General features: G+C 41.3%; 1 long non-coding RNA gene across 1 annotated transcript in view; it reads right to left on the bottom strand.

Moving 5' to 3' along the window:
- Positions 1 to 6,465, bottom strand: part of LOC112138074 — a 16,223-nt gene extending 9,758 nt beyond the window's left edge. The window contains exon 1 of the long non-coding RNA XR_002917702.2: positions 5,777 to 6,465. This is a non-coding gene — a long non-coding RNA (uncharacterized LOC112138074). The remainder of the gene's footprint in view (positions 1 to 5,776) is intronic.
- Positions 6,466 to 9,990: the final 3,525 nt, after the last annotated feature.

The raw sequence follows: 9,990 nt of genomic DNA on the forward strand, positions 1-9,990 counted from the left end.
CACATAACGCAGAACCAGAGCGAGCTGCGAGCTCGCCAATCAAAGCTCGTGAAAATGCTGACGTTTCCGTGGGCCTTCTAGCTGGCCTTGGTTTGGCCTACTCCAAATCTGATTGGTTGAAGCAACAGTTTGGTCGACAATTATTTTATGCTACAGGGCCCGCAGAACTGATTGTGAAGGCCTCCGGGCAGATTTCTTTGACCCTAGCAACAAATGGTGCTGCAATGTGATTGGTTAATGCTTAAATAGGAAAATACACGTCTGGAAGCAGCGCAGCCAGGGAGACAGCAATGAAAGGACAAAGACAGAGCATTTGGAATTATAGAATACGTATTCACGGAAATAAATAATAATTAATATCAGTCTGTGATTCAGATATTTTTAGGCCAGCAGAGAAGGCCTTGCAGGCCCTGACGGCCCGCCACTGATATATATTGATATAGATACACATATTAGGGCTCTGAACATTAAAGTATTACATGTAACACTTGATAAATTTAACATTTACAACATTCAAAAATGAAGGAAAACATTTCTTTCTGGTCTGTTTTTGTTCAAAACTGCATATAGTTATAAATCACAAGTGTGATTAAACTGATTTTTTATTTATTTATTGACAGTCTTAATCATAAATGATTGTTCTAAAGGTGCTGTTTGATGTGTAATTTCATGTAGTAATTATTTGCAAAAAATAATTGGTTGGCAAAATATTGTAATTAAAAAAAATGTGATTAATTGAGATGAATTCTTACCCAGTTTGCGATTAATTAGTTAATTTTTTTAATCAATGTGATCTATGGACAGAACAACAATATGAACCCTCGTATTGACATCATTCACAATGATCTCTTTCTGGAGCAAAGACTTTTACATTCACCATTAACACTTTCAGTCAGCAACTGAAACTTGAACCCATTTCAAATATGACATCATCAGAATGCAGATAAACCAGCCAATCAATGAAGAGATCAATAATCACAGCCTGAACTGAATTTATGTGGTTTGATTGAAGTTCCTCTTAGATGATTTACTGACAGCAACAGAGAAAATAGATGCTGCTGTGAAGGTCTCAAATGTCTCAGTGGAGATTAAAAATAGTCCCAGGGCTGCAAACCCACCGTGCACGTATGCATGCACGTGTGAAGCAGCTCCGTGAGGTCGTCCGTGAAGGCTTCGGATTCCTGATGAAGGTCCTGAGATCTTCTGTGAGGGTCCACAGAAAGACTGACAGGCGTGTAGGTGTGAGATGCGTGTGGGGTGGCGCTCCATATTCTGTCAGTGGGCAGCTTGGCCTCCTCTTCATCACCACTCTCACCACTCCACCTCCTCATCCTGACCTCCACCTGCTGCTAAACTCCACCCTCCTCATCTTCACGGCTAAATCTGTTGTCTCCCGTTCCTTGTCTGAATCATCGTCTTATGTAAGGATCTGCTTTACAAACTGAGCAGCACAGCTCTCCTCGCCCTTCATCCTTCCGTCTGCTCATCTCTCCTCGTCTGAAGCTCTCGGCCTGTGCTGTCATGTTTCCACAGAAATCTAAATGAAAGCATCTTCCGGTATTTGTTCTGTTTTCCCAGCTGACAGCTCCTCTTCTTGTAGATCAGCACTTTCACCTCCTCCTCCTCCTCTTCCTCCATTTATCACTGTGAAACTCCCACCAGCTGCACGAGCGGCTGCTGCTCGCCGCCATCACTCAGCTCCGGCTGGAGCGGAGGAGGACCAGCAGCACCCGAGAGGAAAACCAACAAACTGTTGAGAAACTCTGAGGCTGATGGACGTCACTCCACAGGGGGTGGAGCTTTCAGAACGGAGCTGACATTCATCCATCAGCAAACTCTGTTTCAGTCCAGTGATTTCTGTCAGACAAAACATTCCTAAAGTATTCAGCTTCTTCGTATTCGTAAGGAGTTTTTTTTATCTTGTTCTTTAATTCTTTTTAATAGGTGGGGATTATCCTGTAGTTATGATGTTGAGATGGGTCCAAGCTTGGCTTTCTGAATTCTGGTTGAACACTGGAAGAGGCCGAGTACCACTCTAAACATAAATGTATCAGCTTTACCATGACGGACACATTTGATTTTAAAAAGAACAGTTAGAAATGGCTTAATAGGGTGAAGATCATTAGGAGAAGAAGAGGGCTTCACTCCTGCAGAACCTGATGTCCAGCTTCCTGACTTCAAGATCTGACGTACAGCTCTGAAACCCATGAGTTTCACCATTGCTGCCCTGAACTGTCCTTATTTATTCTGGTGGGACTCCTAGATTTTTTTGCCTTTATCTACACCTGACCCACCAGTTTCTTGTGGAGGACATTTCTTGAGCGCTTTGTTTCTTCTATGAAGAGTTTCTTTGGAGGAGGAGTTCAGAGGATTGACACAACGCACAAGGACACCCTTCACTACAGCAAGTCTTCTGGATCCCAGAACGAACCTCCGCCTCTCATCCAGGCTTCCCTGGACGATCAGCTGAGCCCACGCTGCCCAAGTCAACCCCAGCTGGCTTCCAGTCCCAACAAGTCTCTGCCTCAGTTTCAATAAAACTTTTAAACTTCCTTCTGTGTTGACACTATTAATTGGGGTCCTCAAACAAACTGCCCTAAATGTTTCATTCTTTTTGGTGGAGGAGAAAAATAATCAAAAATATGTATTTCTTGTGAAACCTGAGAAAATTATCCAGTAATACGACTGAGCTGGTTTTTCATAAGCCTGCACAATGAACGTTGAAGAACTGAAAGTGAACAACCACGTCTTTGTAAATCTCCTCATTTGAGGGTAGAAATTTACACAAGTGGAATATTAAAAAACACACAGGTATGATCACTGATAGAGGTCCTCAACAAGGAGGTCCTCCAAAACCAGATCCTGCATAAGGAGGTCCTCCACAAGAAGTTCCTCCTCGAGGAGGTTCTCAACAAGGAACTACTCCACAAGCAGGTCCTCTACAAACAGGCCAGTTCCAAACCAGGTCCTTCACGAGGAGGTCTACCCGAGCAGGTCCACCATGAGAAAGTCCTCCATAGGGAGGTCCAGCATGAGAAAGTCTTCCACAATCTGGTCCTCCACAAGGAGGTCCACCATGAGCAGGTCCTCCATAAGAAGGTCCTCCATGAGGAGGTCCTACATGAAGAGGTTCTCCACAAGCACATCCTCCACAATCTGGTCCTCCACTAGGAGGTCCACCACGAGCAGGTCTTTCACAAGAACGTCTTCCATGAGGAGGTCCACCACGAGCAGGTCCTCCATAAGAAAGTCCTCCACAGGGAGGTCCACCATGCGAAAGTACTCCACAAGCAGGTCCTCTACAAGCAGTTCATTCACAACCAGGTCCTCCACAATCTGGTCCTCCACAAGGAGGTCCACCATGAGGAGGTCTTCCATGAAGAGGTTCTCCACAAGCAGGTCCTCTACAAGGAGGTCCTCCAAGAAGAGGTCCTCCACCAGGAGTCCTCCTTCAAGCAGGTCCTTCACAGGGAGGTGAGAGTCAGAGGTGGATAAAAATCCAGAACCCTGATGATGATGTGAATGTCAAATCAGCTGTGATTGGAGTTTGATCATGTTCAATAATGCTAAACTAAAGTTACCGGTACTTACAGGTCACTGTTTTCATCAAGACCTTCATTTTATCTGCTGATAAGAATATATTTATCAATTTCTTCCCTTCTTTATTTTTCTTCTGTCTACTCTCTTCTTTCCATCATCTTGACTCTTGTTATAGACATCATCATCATCCATCTCTGATCTTAGAATAGATTTTCCAGAGATATTTCAGAATGTTTCTTTTCATCATGTTCTCTCCCTTTGCAGTCATGTAATATTTAATTTCTCTTAAACATTTGAGGACTTTGTTCTCATCTGATTCTTGTTTTCTCACTGCAGCAGTGATAAACTTCTCTTGTTGATCTCAGATGATTTATGTTTATCTGTTTCTATCCTGTCCTCTCTGAATCTGCTTCAGGTCGAAGTTTCTTAGTGATTCGATCATTTAGACAGAATTTTTCTCTCTACTATCACCTTTGCTCATCATTCTGAAGATTACGATGAGAATCTGTTGGTCATTTACAGTATGTTATTGTCATTAAACATTTAGACAAGCTGGCTGGAAAACATCAGTTGAACTGGATCACACTGTTCTAAAAATGGAACCATTATAACAACTGTGATAGTAAGGCTGAGTCTTTTTTGTTTTTTGCTGATCTTCAGATGGATTACATTTTGACAATTTAATCATCTTTTATTCTTTTTTTCCTTACAAAAATGTTATCTTTGTAGCATTATTCAAAGTTCTGCTACATGTTTTTCTGCTAATATAACTTTATAAAGTACTTTTTTCCTTGTTTTTATCGTCCTATAGTCTACTATCCCTTTAATTGTTCTAGCTTTTTTGTCAAATGTAAATTCACAAACTTTATCTTCTATGAAAAACTCTATTTTTCATGGAAGATACCCCAAAAAAGTCTAAATCCGACTCAAACATTTCAAACACAAAAGCCAGGGGAAGCAGGTAAGACAGGAACACGGTGAGGTCTATTTAATCCACATTTAATCGGCGTGGAAATCACATTTTAGGTTATGTTATCACAGCAGTTAATTCTTCTTAACTGGAGCCCTGTGATACCGTACATGTGAGGGTGAGCTCAAATATGAACTCGGGTCTTCAGAGGTTCACGTATTCAGAACAGTCGTGGCAGAAGTGATGAAGATTTCCTGAAGGTGTTTTTGAGGGTCAAAGTGGTTCTGCTGTAGGCTGAAGCAGTCGTGTGTGTGTGTGTGTGTGTGTGTGTAGAAATCATTGAGTTTTTACCAGTTGCATTCACTGCTATCTGTCTATCTATCTATTAGTTCATAGAATATTCAGACTTGATTGAGCGCATTACTTCGTATCATCCCAGATCATCTTCATCAAGTCATGCAGCTTCTGTTTAAAACATTTACAATGACACTGTAGCAGTCTTTTTTTAATAGTTTAACTGAATGATGAAATTATTATTTCTTTCAGCTTTGAACAAAAAGAAAAACAGACATTTCTGAAAATAAACTCCCAGTTGTTGATGTTTCCTCTAATTTGTAAAAACACTTGTAAGATGAAACCCCCTAGATTTATTTTTCTAATCGTGGGGCGACTCATGTTTTGGTTTCAATGCCTCCATCTCAAAGTAAACTCATTAATACATTATTTTTGTGTGCTTCTTTTTCTTTCTGTGAATTCAAGAGTCAACACTCACAACATCGGAAATAAACGCATGTTTTAAGAATAACGAAAAACAAAAATTGGACTTGGATTTGCTCAAACAACATATGTGGAATGCAAGAAAAAACCAAGATGCTTTAGGTCTGTGATGTAAACAAAAGGACAAAATGCAAACTTGAACTTTACACTCCTCCCTTTGTTTTCTGACTTTAGGTAAATGTAAGGCTGTCCTTGAAGTGTATAATAAATTGAAAATCATAAAGTGACGACTGAACTCTTCTTGGTCATACGAACGGAGCACAGGTTAAGGTTAGGGTTAAGTTTAGGGTTAAATAGGACTGAGTGCGGCTGTGTCTGCAGCTCACCACTCCCCCAGGGGATGTGTCAAATGTGGAGAACAAATTTCACACATCTAAGTGCATGACAGCTAACGGGACTTTAATCTTGAATATGTGCGACCAATGTCCACATTTTGGTCAACATGAATTCCCATCAGTTATTGTGCTGGTAGCATGTACATCCATGCGAATAACATCAGTCTTAGAAAAAAAAAATGAAAAATGAACGGGCTCTTCAACACAGACTTACCGATGCTGCATTCCTCTGGAAGATCTAGTTCTGGTCTAATCCAGATCTGGTTTCCTCTGGTCCTCTGGATTTTGCAGGTGTGAACTTTCACCTGAGCTCTGGTTCTTCAGAGAACGAGGGTTTCTGTTCTCTTGCAGATGAACTCTGATGCAGTTCACTTCAGTGTGAAAGTGAACTAAACGGAGGACACCATACTAGCTCTGTGTGTCAGGAGGAAGAACATCCCGCAGTAGGAATCTGAGGAAGCAGGAATCATAAAAAATACTTGGTAGGGACGGAGATGGAGGGGATGTCTCCGGTGAGCTAAAGCGAAGAATTTGCAGCTTAGTACGAAGACATATACTATAGAGGCCAGGCTTCTGCACCGGTTGAGGTAACGATGAATACTGGAGCAGGCCCTCCTTAAGTAGTGAACTGGTGATGAGATGATGTCCAACAGCTGGGTTCAGTTGAAGGAGCAGGTGAAGCACCATGACAAGTACAGTTTTGATCCAGATTCCAGCTCAGACGAGGCAAACAAAGACGTTCAGGGATCTATTTGTGTGGAAGTGGATGCATCAGAATGGAGCAGAGCAGGGAGACTGTAGGATGTGTGTTCTACGTCACAACTACAAATGTTTTCCAAGATCTTTTTTTTTTCCTTCTCCTCTATATTCACCACAATGGGAATAAAGAAATACAAATTTGAGAGTAATTTTCTTTCTTCATATATGTCCTCCATTGTCAGAAAAATACCACAAGAACACATTAAAAGCACTATTTTCATAGAAGTGGGTCTTTAAATAAATACTAGAAAGAAAAACAGATTGAATGATGAACATCAGCTGTTCCTGGAAATTCTGGGATTTATTTTTGCAGTTTTTTTGAGCTCATATAAATCTGTGAGGAACCATCTGTCACCCCAGCGCTTATAATCATCTTAGGCTGTTTCAGAAAATATTCTTCTTATTTTTTGTTACACACTAATAAAGATGTGAAACATTTGAGAAAAATATAAATATCTGAAGGACATTTTTTCACATTCACTCCAGGGAGCTGTCCAACAAAACAACACGGCACAGCTCTGCCGGAGCAAGTGCTTTGCTCAAAGACACCAGGGAAGTGTAATGAGGAAGATGTCTGTCCCACATTGGTCTAGTCCAGTCAGGACTTAAACCAACAACCTCTAAGCATGCAGCTCTGAACATTTGATGATGTTCTCCACTGAGTGTTGGTCTCAGCTGCTTCTGAAAGGGTTAAAGTCAAAGAACGCGAGCATCATTCAGACATTCCTGTTTTATGAGCGATTTGAGTTCATGCTGGAGGAAAAGTTTTCTCACAAAAAGACTCCAAACATGTCTCCTGATTATCCATAAGTCTGTTCTGTTTCTGCTCTGCTGAACCTCTTCAACATCTGATAACTGAACTGATAAATGATTACATGTCACAGAAACACACAGAATGTTTTCAACTATGGACATAAAAACTGGACAGGACGTCTCTGAAGTCAACCACTGGATTCTGAGCAACCAGAAAAGAGCCTGAAGAGAGAACATTCTGCCTTCTAAAAATAGCAGAAATGGTCAAAGGAAGTGAGTTCGCCCACAGGTCCGCCCACCTGCCAACCAAGACACGCCAACAAAAATGAAAAAATTTCAGCCTAAATAAGATGAAAATAAAAATCACGGAAAAACTGTGATCAAACAAAATGTGTCTCCAAGAGATCAAAAATGGATTTGATTTATGGACATTATGATCAGTTCTAGCTTTGAACTTGAGTTTAAAATACAAACATCAACCTGTTTACTCACCAAAGTCCAGGGTGTCATGGTTGTTCGGCAAAGACGTTCCCAGTAGTGTCTAATTATGACTATGAAGATTTTTACCAAAATCCCACAACCTAAATCTCTTAAAAATACATTTTTCATGTCAATCTGAAGTCTCTGTTTCCAAAATCTCCTCTGAGGGGGCGTGGCTTTTGGAGATTTTCCAGCGTTCTCAGTCCTGCTACCGTAAGTATTGGATGAAACTCACACCAAAAATCCAGTGATGCTGATTTGACCACAGAAATGTGAACGGCGGCTCATTTGACTGCAGTCAATGGGAAGATACCATCTTCTCTTCTCCAGAACCTGAACTAGACACTAGGAACAGATGAGGGTTTAGTGCATGTGCAGCAGAGCTGTTGATGGAAAGAAGATCATTCATTCAGACAGAGTCTGTCCAAGACAGTTTGATTGATTTAGAAGGAGAAATACTCGGAAATGCAAAAACTAAATGATTTCTTATTACATTTGTTCTCTTTCAGAAGAAAAATGACACACAGACATGTTAAAAACTCTAAAAACAGGATTTCCATCTATGGGGACGTTCCTTCTGTGTTTTGTTCTGCTGATGCGTTAACGTTGATGGTTTGCTGTTGCAGTCACCTGCATTCACACCATTTTGTGCTCCAGTATGTTATTGACCAGCACTTCATTCTTGATGAACATGTTTGTGGCGTTGGCCAGCTGCTCGCTGTGGCGCTAAAGATAGGCAGGGAGTCTGCCCCCCCGAGCTGAGTCGTGTTAACCCTTTAACCCTTAAATGTAAAATCTTTAAAATACTTTAACTTTTTGACCGTTAACACGATAATTCCAGTAGATTCTGAAGGAGAAAAGCAGCTCAACAAGCCGCTTTTCTCCTTCAGAATCTACTAGAATTATCGTGTCAAGTGTTGAAAAGTTACAGTAAATCAAAGAACATAAACACTGGAGCTCTGGTGTGCAAGGGTTAACGACTAAAGCATGAGCAAGCAGTAAAAAAGTTTTTAAGGTTGACAAAAAGTTGAGTCCATGATCCTGGGAGAATTTACTGAATGTTTAGAGTAAAACTCTTGCTGACCCCTACAGGTGAACTCACAGACTCTCGAATTCTGCTGGATGACAGTTTAATAGAGTAAATATGAGCCCATTTACAGATTTAAAGTACGAAAAAGCTCAGTTTAGGCCCCTCCCTCCAAAGAAAAAAAAATCACACATAACTCTCCAGACAGAATTCTTCCCATCAATTTTAAGGCAGAAAAAAGTTTTGTGAATGTGACCGATTGTGAAAACAGAAGTAGGACGGGATGCTCCTTCGGGAGAACTCTGTTATGATTGCTCCAGTGGCCTGATCAAGCTCCGCCCACTTTTCTGCTGAAAATGCAAAACTAGGCAGACTTTCCTGTTTGCAAGATTGTTCTTTCAAATGCTAAAGTTCATAAAGAATCAATGTTTTTCCAGCAAAATAAACTTCATAATAGCACAAAGACCCAATATGAGCTTTTATTTTTGAAACTGACTGCGCTCAGGCAGCTCGGTCAAAAAGAGTGCATGTTAAATTAAATTTCAGCGAGACCTTCATGTTTGTTCAGTCATAAAGAGACTGACAAGTATAATTGGGGTTAGAGGGCCCCCGCCACCATATCTGCCTTAGGGCCCCTCAGGAAGTCAGTGCAGAGAAGTGGGGTTTGTTTCTTCTTATCTGCCTGAGACCTTTTCATGATGGACACTCTGGTAACACGAAGCCCTGGGAGGTCATGGGAAGAAGCCGCTCATACTCCGAGTCCATTCCCCCGAAAACTCTCACAATTGACTGTATTTGTATTTCGTATTAAAGGGATGATTCCAGTTAGAGAGATGGGGGGGTCTGTCATAGTGCATTACAGCTGCTGTGAAGCTGCACTGCAGAGTCCAGCCTGTAAGACGTGCTGACAGAGCGCTGGCTCACTGTCAGAGGAGCCCTGCAGATGATATTGAACTCAAACACACACATTCTCATGCAAACACACACACAAGCACACCGCTGCAACATCCCTTCAATAATGTTTGCCAATGAGGGCGAGCAGCTCCTGAACGCCTCCAGCTCTTCATCAGTGACTCACTGAGCCGAAGAGACTTCCCCTGCTGCTTTTTTGAGCTAATAACTTCCAGTGGTTTTTACAATAATTATTTATTTTAGGATCACAATTTTAAAAGCTTTTCCACCAGTTCTGTGCAGCCACAGTCCTATTCACCCACTCACCTGAAAGCTGTCAATCACTGCCTTGCCCAATGGCCCTTCAATTCATAATCGGGCCGAGCAAGAAACAACCCTTCAGTCATCTGATCAGAGGTCGACCACTCTACCTCTGCGCCCACCGGCCATTGTACCTTTTATGATGACAATGTTGTCATAAAGGTTCCATTTTAATTTATTTTTCTTTTTAACCCTTG

Source organism: Oryzias melastigma, linkage group LG14, assembly GCF_002922805.2.
Source record: "Oryzias melastigma strain HK-1 linkage group LG14, ASM292280v2, whole genome shotgun sequence".
NCBI classification, from domain to species: Eukaryota; Metazoa; Chordata; class Actinopteri; order Beloniformes; family Adrianichthyidae; genus Oryzias; species Oryzias melastigma.